At 38.8% G+C, this 16,229-nt stretch overlaps 1 long non-coding RNA gene across 1 annotated transcript in view; it reads left to right on the forward strand.

Moving 5' to 3' along the window:
* LOC118921803 (uncharacterized) overlaps window positions 1-16,229 on the forward strand; it is a 176,215-nt gene that overhangs the window by 145,385 nt on the left and 14,601 nt on the right. The window contains exons 3-4 of the long non-coding RNA XR_008992774.1: window positions 1,419-1,571; window positions 2,593-2,650. This is a non-coding gene — a long non-coding RNA (uncharacterized LOC118921803). The remainder of the gene's footprint in view (window positions 1-1,418; window positions 1,572-2,592; window positions 2,651-16,229) is intronic.

Consider the following 16,229-nt stretch of genomic DNA (forward strand, 5'->3'; position numbering starts at 1 on the left):
ACACAAATGTATATGCTTAGTGGAACCTAAATCACAATAAGATGTAGCTTCGAGGGATCTGAGAAATGGCATTGTTTTGTTTTCAAGACTTTTAGTCCAAGAAGAAACAGTACAAGAAGATTGGAATAGATATTGAGCAAGCAAATATCTGCCATTGTATCTGCTACAGTAGACAATCAATTGTAGGGAGTAAGAGTACAGATTAAAAATTATTCCCTAGCTTGATTTAGGTGACAGATTCCAATAAAAGAGCCAAAAAATAGAGGAAGGAGAAAAGCAATTTTGGCATTTGGTTTTGGACATGGCAGATTCAAGATACCTTTAGGCCATACAGGTGGAGACTCTCAGCAGGTGGTAGGATAGACATTCCTCAAAAGTAAAAATTTGAAGGTCATCTTTTCATAGGTAATCAAATTGAAACCTCCAGAAGGACCCAGCCCTGACAACACCTTGACTTTAGCCCAAATTTATTTCAGACCTTTATGTCCAGAACTGTAGGAGAATAAATTTGTGTTGTTTTAGAGCCCTAAACTTATGAACATTTGTTACAGCAGCAGTAGGAAGCCAATACAGGCAGTCATAGTTGAATCAAAAAATGAATGTGGAGGTTAGCTCTAGGAAGGCAGGATAAGTAATACCTTTCACAGAGAAAGGAGAATAAAAAGCAGAGATAGGTTGGGATGAGGATACATTCACCGGTATGCGGTGCACGTGTACATATGTGTATTTTATGTAGAGCAGGGCAGGGTTGGAGGTAGGAAAATATGTTTTTTGAAGGGAGTTGGGGAGATGCAATATGGCCTCTTTTTTCCCCCAATGAAACAGAAACAAGAGTATTTTCTGAGAGAGAAAAAACAGTAGTATGGCAAGAATCAAAATGAAAGTAATGAGGAATAGGAATAGTCACCATGAGAAACTGGAGAAAGCCAAGATGTGAGATTTCCAAGCAGCATTTGAGAATAACACATGGGATTTGAAACAAATGTTGAATGATTTTCTTTGCTATTTCTGTGTTGCATAAAAGGCGCATTGCTGGACTGAGGCAAGATTTAAAGTATGTAGGTACAGAGTGGTGAATAGTCCAGAGACAAGGGCTGTGGTGAAAGTAGCTGAAGTGATTTCAATGGAGTGTAGCCTAGTCAAAGACTGATCAGGAGGGCACCAAAATAGAGAAAAAGAATGGTTATGAAAACTGAATTTAAAGTTGCATCTGGTATACCAGCAGGGAGAAAGTGAAATAGGTAGAAAGAAAGGAGGTTGTGAAATTAGGCAGGAAAACCCAAAATAAAGAGCAGTACAATATTATGGAAAACATTGGGACTGACTTAAGAGCCATATACTTCTCCTCTTATCCTTTTTCTTCTTTCTCCTTTAACAGAGATCAGTTTTGTTTAGATGTTTTTTCTTTTTTCAGATAGTCAGAAAGATTGAATCCCTTCCTCAGCCCTGGGGAACAAATTATTAAGCCAGTGGTTCACAAACATTAGTGTATATCACAATCACCTAGAGGATTTGTTAAAACATAGATTGCTGGACTCCACTCCTGAAATTTCTCATTCATTAGGTTTTGGGTAAGTCTTAAAATGTGCATTTCTAACAAATTTCCAGCTGGTGCTCATGTTGCTAGTCTGGGAGCAGTGCTTTGAGAACAGTTAGTATAAGCCATTCATGGTGGTCTCAGTGTCCTTATTACTTTAGTCACGTGTGACTCAAACCTGGCCAATGATAAATGAGGGGATATCTCCCATGGGGCTTCCTAGACTAACCTATAGAATCATATGGGAGAAATAAGATCCTCTTCACCAGTGCACATGCTTACCCATGAGGTCCATAGAATGGCTCCAGCCATTTTGAAGCCCTGAGGAGAAATGTTGCCAACATCCGAGGATGGCATGTGGACTCACAGACGATACCCCATCTTTGATGACATCTGTGAGCTTCTCAACTGACTCTGAACCACACTTCGTCTGAGCTTGTTATGTGAGATAATAAATTCCTTAGTGCTTCAACTACTTTTAGTTGGATTGTCTATTACATGGAGCTGACTATATCTAACCGAAGCAAATATCATTTTATCTAACTGATAAGCAAAAAATTTAAAGGATTATAATATCCATTGCCTGATAAAGATATGGAAGAAAAGGTACTCTAATTAGTTGTCAGTGAGAGGGCATGTGAAAAACAATAATTTTTTAAATATATAATCTGGATATATTTATTAAAATTAAAAATACAGAAATATTTTCCCCTAGAAACCTTACTCTCTGAAATCTTTATGCAAATAAAAGCACCAATGTGATATGAAAAAATATATAATAAGGATATTTATTGGAATTTTTTGTCACATCCAAAATAAAAAGAAGAAATAACCTGAATATACTTCAGTACTACAATAGTAAATCCATTGTGATATATCCACTCTATAGGATAATATGCAGCTATTTAAAAAAATGAGTTAAATTTATATCTGTGGACCTGGGGAGATGTCTATAATGTGTTGTTAATTTCCAGAGAAATATATAGAGTATTATCCCAATTATATAAAAATAATAAATTCTCTAAACCTTTATAAATGTGTTTATAAATTCATAGGAGCATGAAGAAGTATGAATATTAAGCTGCTAACTCAAGGTCCTCCAGAGAAGGTACAGTAGAAAGAAAGATATTGTAAGTTGAAAAATAATAGACAAGAAATTTTTCTTTTAATTCTTCTGATATAATGCTAAGTGACCAAGTACAATTTACGAAACTCTGTTGTAAATACTATGGTATATATGTAAAAATTGATGAACGTGTGGATAAGGAGTAGATGATATCAAGGAGAAATTAAAGTACTCTTTATAGTAGGCAATGTGATATGAAACAATTTTATCTTGAATTTCAATTATGTTAATTGGTTTATATTAAGGTAACACTAAAAATGTGGGATATTGAAATTTAAGAATTAAGTTGGCAAGACTAGAGGTATAACAATTAAGATGGATTGAGGAAGTGAAGTGAAGGTGCCAGTCCCTCGAGATGAGGAGATCGAAGGCTGTCCCCTCCACATAGAGGTCACCAGAGCAAATCCAGGCACTGAAAGAGGAAGGAAAACCTGAGCCAAAGTCCTAAAATAAATGAGGCAATGATTGGGAAAGTGGTGGACAGCAGAAGAGAGGAAAAGAAGGTGACAGCAGGAATCTAAAATGAGAAGAGTTTATATGTTTTCTACCTTTATCTTGTATCTACCTACCACTTCAGCATTTTATTAAAAATAATAATAATAAAGAGAGAAATGTGGTATCCACATATAAATCAAGTATAAAAACCAAATGAGTATTCATATTTGAACTGACTGTTTATAGTTCATAATGCATGAGCAAAACTGAAAGTTTCTGTGATGACTGCCCTTGTACTGTTCACCATGTAACTTATTCACTATGTAAGAATTTGTTCTCCATGTAAGAACTTGTTTGTTATGCCTCAGAAGATTGGAGACTGACGAAAATTAGGCTGGGGGTGGATTAATGATTGTGCATTGAGCATTGACTCCCCTATACAGAATTTTATTGTTGTTAACAACCATTTGATCAATAAATATGAGAGATGCCCTCACAAAAAAAAAAATAGGACAGACTTCCAATGGTAAAATAAATAAGTAACCGGATGTAATGTATAGCATAAGGAATATAGTCAAGATATTGCAACAGCTTGGTAGGGTGATAGCTGGAACCTAGAATTATGTATATAAATGTTTTATCACTGTGTTGTACACTTGAAACTAATGTAATGTAATACTGTGCGTCAACTACCCTTCAATAAAAAATAATTATCTAAAAAAATAATAATAATAAAAATAAAATGAGAAGAGCTTAGCATGAGGTTGGAGACTTTAAAGGCAATTCAAGCTTTTTATTAAATGGCTAAGGAGGTTCATGAACCTCTATTGCCTTTCTCTGCCCCTCACCCCCAATTCTTTCATTTCAACACCTGACAGGAACTCCAGCTCAATTTAGCTGATATTTTTGTAAATTTCAAAAGGCCAAATTCTGTCACTGAGCCTCTGCCCAGGCTATTCCCCTAATCCCATAGTCCTGTCCCTTCTTCTTGACCTATATTCAATCTTCAGAGTCAGTGGGAAGGTTTTTTTCCTTTCTGACCTCCTTGACAGTTTTTACTCCAAGAAATATGCTCCATATACATACATATAGCACAACTCAGTTGTGTCATCACACACTGCCATGCATTACTCTTCACTTGTTCTCTATCTGTAAATCTTGTTTCACAATAGTGTCAAAAATCATCATTCTCTTCAAGCCTTCTATCCTACCAACTCCCTGTTCTTGTTTTACTGTTTCATCTCACAGAGAAAAAAAAGGCATTAGTTGGAAACTCCCTCATTTCTCCCTTCCTCCTCATAGTCTTCCTTCAGTGCCTTCTCATTAAAAGGGAGGAGGTATACCTCCATGTGTCAGAGACACACACCCTCTCCTGGTGTCCAGTTCTCTTCAATATTTCCTGAGCATCTTAATGTCCAAGCACTAGCCCAGGTGCTGAGTAGAGAGTGATGAACCACAGAAATGGGGTCTCTCTCCTCAAGAGGTTTAGAAACTAGTGGACAACAGGCATTTGTAATTAGAAAAAGGATGAGAGTTAAGTCACAAAAGGATTCTCTCTCCTACAGTCTGTGATTGATTCACCCCTACTGTCTTCGTTATCTCCAAATTTGTGCTTTCTATAACATCCTTACATCCAACATTTATATTTGTTATCTCATCTTAAAAGTAAGATAAAATTTTCTTTACCCCCTATTTCCCTCCACAGTCCTACATTGTCCTCCATTCCACAGAAAAACTTCTAGAAAGAGTTGTTTATAATCACTGTGTTCTTTTTCTTATTTGTTCTTGCAACTTGGCTTTGGAAACATCCCCACCTCCACACCAGCTCACAGGACCCTCTCCTATCCAAAACACAGCTTTCACTTTGCTAAATCCAATGCGTATTTTTCAATTCTTGTTTTACCTCTTGACAATATTTAACATCTCATATCATTCCTTGTGTCTCCAAACCTCTTTTTGGCTCCAGGCACTCTACAATCTCCTTAATTCTTCTCACTCATTTTACTTCTTTACTTCCATCTGGTTTGCAGGTTCACCTTTAGCTATTAGACCTGTAAGGTTCAGTTTTCCCTTCTTTTCACATGGTATCTTCCACCTAGGCAATTTCATACATTCCTGAGCCCTAAATAAACATCTCTGAATGATGGTTCCACATGTATACCTTCAGCTAGATCTCTTCTCTCAATTTCAGACTACTGTACATAATAGAACTTATGCAATTTCCTTAGGAAATGTTTCTCAGAATCTTTGACCAGATCAGGGTCTCTTACAGTGTGTTCTCATACTGCCTTCTGTTTTCATACTTACTTTGTTGTGATTTTATTATCTGTCTTCTTCCCTGGTATGTACTCTGTGAGAGTGAGAACCTGAGAACTATATCTGTCTTATTCTTTATTCTATCTGTAGTGTCTAGCAAAGTGCCTTGTTTGTAGTTACTATTTATTGAAAGTCTGAATTGATAAGCTTAATAATTTTAATTTAAGCCATTCATAGAGTTATCTTATTTGTTTTAAAGGGCATCAAAATTAGTGTGCCTTTCCTCTTTGGCAATGTGATTGTCCTAAAATGACTGATATGATATTTTTGTGAAAAAGTACCTGATAATTTCATGACTGGTACTTTTGTGGAAAAGTGTCTAATAATGACTGATACTTTTGTGATACTATAGTTAATTGTGATATATATATATATATATATATATATATATATATATATATGTATATACAATGCTAGCCCCAATTTTTCATTACTAGATTCAACAGAGTTGATATTACCCTGTGAGATAACTATAAGGTTTCTAAGTGCTTATTTTCAATTTCTGTAATTTTCTGGGCACTGAATGGTGACAAGTAGTTCACAGACCAGCACTAGAAAGCAGAGCATCCTTTGAGTAGCTCTGGGCTAGGAAACAACTTCTTTGCATCTTTCCCTGATTATTCTATTTGCTGAAGAACATTACAGAAAAGGCCTTTCTGTTTTTGCAAAGCAAAGGAAGAAACTGATTCTCCAACTGTCACACTAGTCAATGAATTTCACATTCCTCATAGTTCAGCCCTGATGTTACCATGGAGGGTACATACAGATGCCACCAATGGATGTGACAGCTCAGGTGGTATGGGGAACATGAGTGAGCATATGTGCCGAGGGAGACCTGCTCGGGCCTTTGCTGTGGGGCTATCATGTGGTCATCGATGGAGAGACCAGAGGTGGTGCCCACTATTGGGAAATGTCATCCCCAGCACTTTGTGCTTTAAAACCAAAGCCTTCCTGAAAATGCCTGTATCCTCCCATACTGTCTCCAGAATCCTTCAAAGACAATGATTTTTATAGTCTTTAGAAAATTCTTGCACTGTTTCTACTAAATATACAAGAGCTACAACTTCTCCCAGAATGCCAACTGTTTTTTGTTTTTCTAGGACCAAATAGCCATGGACATTAAAAGTTCAACACGATGGTATCTACTGTTTTCCCACATATTTTTTAACAGTAAAACTATGGGGAAGTTTCAACCTCTTCCCCTCAGTCAACTTTGGAGTATTTCTCTGTTTAATATTTGAAGAACTATAAAAAGCCCAGCCACACTAGAACCTCAGTTTATCTCAGACAGAAGTTGCTGAACAGAAAGCTTGTTAGGGTTGCCAGATTTAATAAATATAAATATAGGACATACAGTTAAATTTGAATTTCAGATAAACAATGAACTTTTTTTTAGTGTGGTTGTAGGACATGTCCCCTGCTTAGGACATACTTAACGCTAAAATTTATTCTCTGTTTATCTGAAATTCAAATTTAACTCAGTGTCCTGTTCTTTATATGGCAACTCTGTCTTGTGTAAATTATTTTATTTTGATGGGCTCTTTTTCCTGTGTTACGGCTGCGTGGCTTTTTGTTGTTTGTTTTTGGACTCTTTTCTTCACTATTAGAACACACTTTTTTAAAAGGCTCTCTGCCAATCCCCACCTCATTATCAATGATATCATTAGCATCACCATAGCTCTAAATTTTGTTAAAACAGGATTAGAACTACTGACAAATTGTAAAGACAAGAGGCTACCAAGGAAGTTAGGATCAAATTATGATCAAGAAAGGAACGGAAGGAAATGCCAAACTTAGGCTGTAGATAATGCTCAGCATAGTGAATGCTCTGTAATGGAGTCGGACACAGAATACCCCTGGGAGGCCAATGGGCACTCAGCCTCACATTTCACAGATGGAGAAACCTGAATACAAAGGGAGTTAGTGACTTCTTCAGGGGGGGCGGGGGGGGGGGAGGGCGGCAGGAAGCAGCTGTGTGAAGGAATGGGGGCAGAGAAGAGAAAGAAAACCTTTCCAAACCCAGTCTTACCTGGCAGGGTGTGGAGAAAGCAGACATCCCTGAAGGTGGATATTTTATTAGAATATTTTTCGTCTGGGCAAGTGGGAAAGTTTCGTTCCTCTAATCCCACCCTTTCTACCATTTATATGCACTAATCTAGGAACCAACACATTCTAAAATTTGGCAGAGACATTAGAGAACATTTATCCCAGTCTGTTTATTATACTGATGGAGGAACTAAGGCCAGGAGATTGAGTGACTTTATCAAGTTGTATGATGTGTAAGAGTCGACCTGGATCTAGGCCTAAGAACTACATCTCAGTGTTTTTGTCCAGCTGCTTTTTAATTAGTAACTAGTCTACAAGCTATAGAAAAAAGCCAGATGAGTTATCTCAGCCAAGGAAAGTGGCTCCAGTGAATTGGGAAGTAAAAGCATCTTAAAATGTCCCTCTCTTTTTAATAAGTTTAGGAGCTGCCATCTAAGAATGGAGTCTGATCTTCTTGTTAAAGAATGTATTATGAAAGAGATAGGATACACACAAATATAAACCAAACACATATTAAGTATTTTATTTAACTCATTATTCAGTGAAGGACCCGGTAAAGTGTTACAAATAGTTTAAATGATGATTCGACATGCAGAGATAATATATTATCTACCTAAGTGCTATGGACAGAATTGTGCCTTCGCCTCCCAAATTTATGTTAAAACCCAAACCCTTCCTGTGACTGTATGTGGCATTTAAGGAGGTGGTTAAAGTTAAATGAGGTCATAAAAATCTTACAGAACTGGTGTCCTTATAAAAGAGCAAGAGATACCAGAGATATATATATGCTCTCTCTCCTCATGTGAGGATGCAATAAGCAGGTGGCCATCTATCTGCAAGCTGCAGAGGGAATGCCTCACCAGAACCTGACCACACTGGCACTCCAATCTCAGACTTCTAGCCTCAGGACTGTGAAAGAATTAGTTTTCTGTTGTATAAAGTAGCCAGTTACAGCAGCCTGAACTGATGAACACACTGAGAAAATTCATTTGCATTGCCTTGAACAAGAATCATCTGCATAGCTCTGGCCAGAAACATTTGCAGTTTTGTACAAGTTAACTTCTTTCTCTATGAGCTGTAGAAACCGAGTCAACAACAGACAAAGGCACCCAACCCTGTAGGACTAGACAATTCCCATACATTCCTTCCCATGGAGAGGATATCCAGTAATCTCTTTTAGCCATTTAAAAATCTTCTGTAATTTCCCCCATAAATTTTATGAAGATGCAACTGTAGGAACATATTTTACCCTTACTCCTTGAGCCCTCCTTCACTTCCCTAGTGATTTTCTCATCCTCACAACACACCTTGTGTAGGCTTTGATGAACACAGAACTCTACCTGCTTCTCTTTCCCTCCATTTTCAACTTTTTTTGCCCTCACTCTCCATCCTTTTCTGTAATTAAAAGTGTTAATTATATTTCTCTGTAATTTCTTTGAATAAAATATATGAAGTCTCTTCCCATGGGGAGATTAGGAAACTTCCAAAAATCAATAACCAAGTTATTTAGGAGAAAGAAGAGGAAGTCTCCTTCCTAAATGATTCAGACTTCTCTCTCAGAGTTAAGAAGAGTCTCAATAGATAATTTTGTCCTTCACATTAAGTACCTAGAAAATAAAATTTTATTTAAACTATTCAAAAATGATAAAAATCCATCTCATTTCCAGATGACCCATAATGAAGATTTTATGACTACTAGTAAAAACGTCAAAGATCTTACTGTGGAATGAAAGACATTCATACTCTCATTATATTCATCCTTAGCGAATCACAGATTTAAAGTTTGTAAGGAATTTAGAGATTGTAGAACATTTTCCCACTGATTTTTAATTCCTTGGATATTAATATCCAGATAAATTAAAACTGCTTACAATTTTCAGTCAGCTCAACACTTCAAACAGAATTCCCTTCCATTGTTTGACAGCTCTAAAGATAACCATAACGCCCCCTCAGCCTAGCAACATTAAAAAATGTACTATTAATGCAAAAGAATTTTAACTTACAGGAATGTATTCATTATTTATTTATTTATTTATTATTGCTTGTGTATAATAGCATTTGAGCAGCTTCCAACTGCATATATTAATCCACTTGGTACTCAAGATTATTTACCATCTTCTGAATTCTATCACAGAATGAGAAGTCTAGATTTTGTAATACCTATTTCACCTAAGCTGCTGAGAAAGCTTTAAATTCCACTTAATTTACTCTTCATATTGTTTTGGTTCCTCTATAAAATTCTCCTTATTTGCTTGACTTTTGATGAGATTTTTATGATGACAATGATTATAATTATCATTCTATTTAGGAAGCATGTAACTGTACTTAGAAAATTTTTTAAATGCATCCTTCAAAAGTCACAAATGAGTTTTTTAAGTATATCTTTATAAACTCATTTTGATTAAAAAAAATTTTTGTATATCCATCTCTTGCAATTCTCCTTCCAATCAACTGCACAAAATAGTATGAGACAATCAGGGACATTTGAGTATTTTTTTATGATATTAAAGAATTATGCGTTTGATCATGGTATTTAGTTATGTTTAAAAAAGTAAAGGAGACTGAAACGAGGTTGAACAGGTGCCTGATAAACTTGTGGCAGAAGATGAGTTCATGGGTGTCACTCTCTCTGTTTTATAATCTTCCTATTTTTGTATATGTTTGAAATTTTCCACACTGAAATATTAATAAAATTTTAAATGCATGCACTCTTTCATTTAGCAATTTTATTTCTAGGAGTTTATCCTAGAGATATACTTGCTTTTGTGCTAAAAATGTCCTTATGAATATATTCAGTGCAACAGTCTTGCGATATCAAAAGATTAGAAAGTGTCTAAAGGTCCATCATTAAGGGATTCCTTACATATGGAAGGCTTATCCACACATTGGAGGACCATGCAGTCTTAAAAAAAGAGTGAAGCAGCTTTAGATATAAAATTAGAAATGATTTCCCAGACATGATGTTAGGTGAAAAAAGCAAGGAAATACAATTTATGTATCTATGTCTCTTGGACTCTGGACATAAATTAGGGAGCACATAGTCACAGGTACTGGTGGAAGACATTTTGTTGTCATCAGGAAAGCTGGTGTGAGAACTAAGTTGACATCAGGGCAGAGCTGAGAGAATATCAACAAAATGGAGCTATTTTATTTTTCAAGTCCTTTGGCTTTGGTTTTCTGTACTTGCAACCCAAAATAGTACCCAGTGGATACATGGTTTAAGAGGGCTCAGGGGTCACAGGAAGGGATCAGGGTTGGGACATGGCAAAGACATGAATAACCTCTTCCAAAAAGTGAAGAGTGAAGGAGAGATATTAAAACTACATAGTTGAGGGCAGAACACACGTCAGAGCAAGGCATTTTTAAAAAGTCCTTTTAAAAGTCACTAGCAAAACCGTTCAAACAAATCTAGAATATTCAGATGAGATATGTAAGATTTCTGCCTGATTTTCTGTTCTAAAATACACCCATTTGTTCAAATGCCCAGGAGTACATTCTGATATTTAGAACACATAGGGTGTTGGTCAGAACTGTAAGCACTTTTTCGAAAACATAAGCAAAACTCTCCTTGTCTAATTTTTGTTCTGAACACTAACTGAACCTGGGTGTGTGTGTTCATGATTGATAAACCACAAAGAATTCTGGGCCAAGTTTCAGGTGAAACTTCCTTTTCCCCTCTAGTTTCAAGTTAGGCAAAAAATCAATGCTCCCAGTCAATTAAAAGTGAAAGCTGTTGAGGTCAACTGACTGGAATTCTGATATAAGATTTTCCAACCCTGCAGTCTAAACACTGAGCTACATAGAAAAATCTCTGCCATTCAGATCATTCCATCTGGTAGCATAATTCTCCACAGACAAAAGGGCTTTGCTTAATTTTTATTTGTAAACTAAACTTTAAAGGAACAAAGTGGAGCAGGTAACTCACCACAGCTAAGAAAGCGTAAGGCAGTAGGCTCTCAAGATCAGTCAGCAAGCCTTTCGAGTGCACATTTTAGGTAGTTGAAAAACAGTCATTATTTGTAGGGCTTGTAGACTTCTTAAGTTGGTCTCTTAATGATTAAAAAATGTCCATGCCTCTTATTTGGCCTATTGATTTCCATGTGCTCCCAAGAGAAATAAAGGAATCCCAAATACAATTCTTCCAAGAATTCACCTAGGCCTTTAGAGTCTCTGAATTGAAATTTTTCTTTCATTAATCAGATTCATTGTCCAAAGAGGGCTTGGTTCCATGCTGATGTGCAGAAGAGAGAGTCAAACACATTCATCTCTGACTGCAAAAACTAAAGGGCAGAAGGTATAGAGGAGAAGACTGTATCACAGATGCAGGGCCCAGATTCCTACCAGGATAGGGCCATCTTGTCCCTGCTCCAAAAGACTGAGTTGTCCTGAGAACTAGGTGTTTGCCCAGGTCAAAAAACATATATTTATCTGTGTGATGCATATCTGCATAACATCACCTGTGCAAAGAAACAAAGCAGTGCAGCCACTACATTTTTAAGCCTGTGATTCTAAAAATTTACAGCCATAAGAAACTTCTAAAGGCCTTGTTAAAAATGCTAACCCCTGGATAGCACCTCCAAATCTGATTTAGTAGGTCTAGGGTGGGGCCTGAAATGCTGCACTTTTAATAGTGTCTCAGGTGATTCTGATACCAGTGAACTGATACCTCTCTTTGAGAAACACTGCTGCAGACTGTGGGCAGCTCTAGCCCCAGCTGAATTATGGAATGGGAAATGCTGTTTCACTTGGCATCATCCTATCTTGAATTCCAGCACTCTTGGCACCTACTTTTTAAGAGGTTAGTTTCCTAAGAATAGAGGCAGACAAACCTGGGTTAATGGCTTGGCTCAGCCTGCGCTAGCTGTGTGACCTCGCATCAACTACTTAACATTCAGTTAGTCACTTATTCACTCAACAAATATGTATGAAAATGCTGGGCATGAAATCTTAAACATGAAGTCTCATGCCACTTGCCTTAAATGGAGGAGGCAAACAAACATAAAGAAAGAAACAAATAAGTAAACTCCAGAGACTGGTGGTCAGGACTTTAAAAATAAATTAGAAATGAATGAAAATCAGTCAATACATAATAAAAATAGAATAAGTACAAAATAAAACAGGAAAGTGAGATGGAGAAGGACCCAGAAGGGCAGGCTGCTGTATTTGGTGGACAACTGAGGCCTCTTGGATGAGTTGAAACCCAAGAAGAGTGAAGGAGCCAGCCACGCAAAGATGGAGAGTGGGGAAGGCTGCAGGACAGCAAGCCCCAAGGTCATCCTGGCCAGTCAAGGCACGGGAAGAAAACCCGGAAGGTGGGAGCTGGGCTGGCAACAGGGAGAGCGCAAAGAGAACTATCAGGACAGAGATAAGGGGTGATCCAGATTACCCAGGGAGTTAGAACCACAGCAATGTGCTCAGGTACTTTTCAAATTAGAATGGAGAGCCGTTCTAGCATTTTAACTAAGCCACAGCCTCTCTTTGTAAAGTGGTTAGCGTAACTTCTTCATAAGGGTAAATCACAGAGTGCTTGGTTCTTAGTAAGGGTTCAATACATGGTAAATATTGCTGTTCCTCCTGGATGAGAAACATGCTGCTGCTTCATCATTCTTTGCTCATCACTGTCATATTCCCCCCACAGGGCATTTTACCTGTCCTGTTTCTCCTCTTGTCAGGGTCAACTAACAAGTCTGAGTAAGCTACTTCTGCAGCTCTGTGGGGTAGGGGAAGCTCCTGGAGATTGTGTGCATGGTAAAGATGGCTTCTCAGAGGCTTACAATAGCCCTGTTCCCTCAGAGTGGAAGACACTATGCAGATCATTAGTTTTCAACTGAAAAGGCCATCTAAGGGTCTAATAGCAACTCCAAAGTTGAAAATGTGAGTTGAGTGTCTTGGGTAGGTAACAGACCCGCTGGCCCTGAGGGATCTCCTGAACCCCACATATGGGTCAGGCAACAGCAGCATGGTTTGCTCAGTCTCCCAGTTTGGGCCAAATTAATGATGGTTTGGTTTCATCTTCTATAAAAACACCTGTTTCTAATACTATCTCATGTTGTTATTTTAAGTGAGAATTAAATATGATTGGTCCAGAAGATTCATTTGTGGCTCAAATAATCTATCCTCAGCCAACAAATATCTTCCCATCACCTGCCAGACATTACATTTATTTAGTATAGGGGTTTAAAAAAAATTTTTTTTAAGGCAGAGCCAACTTTCTTCCAACAAAATCCATCAAGGCAATCCAACAAGTGAAATGGGCCAACCAACTAAAAGTACCTTTGGTGAAAGCGGGCATGGGGTCTCCGGCCTGAAGTGGGCCCCTTAGATTGCCCATTGCTCTTGAGGATCCCTGAAGGATTTGGAGGAATTTGAGCACATTTGAAAGCTAGTGTTCTGGGTGAAAAGATTTAGAAGTCCTCAGATGCTGACAGAAAATAGATTACATTTCAAATCCTTTAGTGTTATCACTGAATGTGCCTTTTAGCCAAAGTTCTACAGTCTACGGCTCACACAGCAGTTCTGAACCCTCTGTCTCTGAGAAGACCCACCCCTTGCCGTCACTCATCACTGCGGCCTCCTGCCAATAGCACCTCGGACCTAAAGGGACCCAAAGTCCCACCAGGGGCAAGGTGCATAGCTCCTTCACCGATGTGCACCCGATGCAGGCAACCAGCTCCTGATACACCCCCAGTGAAACTGGACAGATGTAAGTATGTTAAAAGATAAACTGAGGCATATTAAACATTTTAAGAGTTTATTTGAGCAAAAATTGATTTGAATCAGTCAGCACCAACCTTGAAGTGTTTAGAAGCAGAGGGAAAGACTTTAAAGAGGCAGAAGCTAAGCAAGGACATGGTTTGGTTGGCCATGGCCTAAGCGGTTGCCGTATTTGAAAAAGCCTAGTGGGCTGTGATTGGCTGTCCTTAGGTTTTGATTTCTTAACCTTATTTTTTGCTCTTTAGGCTGCTAAGGCAATAGACCCACCTTAGTCTAACGGCCTCCCTGTTTAATTAATTTAGCAAATAAGATCATAGGAGGTGGAGAGTGCTGTGAATTTTTAAAGTCCCTGGTCTCCCACTTAACAATAGTAGGACGGGTGGCAGTGATGCCAGGGTTCTTGTTCACAAAGCCGAAGAATGAGCTTCACAAACACTCAAGGTAGGAGAGCAAGGTACAGGCTTTTATTTAGAAATAAAGTGAGAGGAAAGAACTCCTGGCTCACACCAGGAGGGGACAAGAGAGCCCATAGTGGTGCGTTGTCTAGGGGGTATTATAGGCAGTTGAGGATTTTTCGAGAACATCAAAAAAAGGCTTAGGGGTGTGGACTTGTACCACCTGCCCTGTCCTCACCCCTGGGGCTGACAGCGGGGTCACGGGTTATGCTGATACCCTTGCAGAACACTCAAGCATTCCAGGCCAAGTTGTTCCTGGCCTTTTGACCTTTAACTGATCTCTCTGAAGATGTCTCTATCTTTACCCTAGAGAATTAGTGTGACCTTGACTTTGCATAATGCTTAGCACAGAGTTTCAGTAGGGACTTCTTTGCCATTGTTACATTGCTCTGACTGTAAATATTCCGCCCTGCTTTTCCGGGAGGACCTCACCCTACTCTGTCTAAGCCCACGGTCCCTGTCTCAGCAGGTATCTGAATTTCTCTAACTTGGCTGTTTTCTCTTCTATAAAAGACGGTCAGTGAATATCACCTTTCCTACCCAAGAATGGTTCACTAGTCAGTATTTAATAAATGCTAGTTTCCCTTTTCTCTTTTTTCCTTTCCTTTCCTTCCAGTCCCGCAGCACTGCGCTTCCTTTCTGGGAGCCTGCAGGGATGGGCAGATGTGGGGAGCACTGTGCCCCTGTTTGTCAGCGACACATACCCACTGTTTGTCCATGTAAGTGTTTACGAAATTCAAGGTAGCCTTTTAAAAAAATCTTTTTTGAATGTATTTGAAAAATAAAATTTATTTCTACCCATGGTAAAGGCCACAAAATAGATTGATATTAAGAGGTCCTCTGACTTAACAAAAAGTGGGAATAGCTTTGATTCGTAAGACCGGAACCAACGTGCCCCTGCAAAGCCCCGGCCCCCGCTTCAAGCCTGCTGACTTGATTCCTGCCCCAGCCTCTCTCCATTCCTCGTTATAGGTTGTCAGTGGGTAGATAGAGACAGTAGCTCTGCTTGTCTTCCCTTTATCTGTGCAATTTCCTGGCTTCCTCCCTCCCCTTCCCTGTCCCAGCCCCTCCGGGTGTTACCTGAGCCGCGCGGCTCAGGAGGGCGGCAGCAGGCCGGCCGAGCCACAGGCTCTGCGGGGGCGCTGGCCCTGCGCTGTCCGGAGACACCGCGGCTGCGTCTGATTGCTGGGGGCTTCCTGGTGGCCTCGCTGCTCATCAGCCCCGTTTGTTTTTACAGGCCGCCCGAGTCGACTTGGCGGTTATTTTCCTTGCCTGCGAGGCTCTCCAAAGCTGGTCCTCTCTGGGTCAGGCTGCCTCTCCTTTTCTTTTGAGACTTTCCGGGAGCTAAATTTACGCTTGATTAACGACATTTAGTTCCAAGGAGGGTCAGGATACTATTCTCCTGTTAAATGCTGCTGTTTTCTGGTTCGGGCTTTGTTTTAAGACACAATGACACAATAGACACTCACAAGGAGAGCCCTTCTGATTTTGTTGCTGTGAGACAAAAAAATTAAGTGTTGAGTTGTTTGATTCCCATCATAGGTGATGAAAGGAACGAATACTCTTTTTGAGTGAATATAATATCTTGAGAGATATATTT

This window comes from Manis pentadactyla, chromosome 12 (assembly GCF_030020395.1).
Source record: "Manis pentadactyla isolate mManPen7 chromosome 12, mManPen7.hap1, whole genome shotgun sequence".
Lineage (NCBI taxonomy): Eukaryota > Metazoa > Chordata > Mammalia > Pholidota > Manidae > Manis > Manis pentadactyla.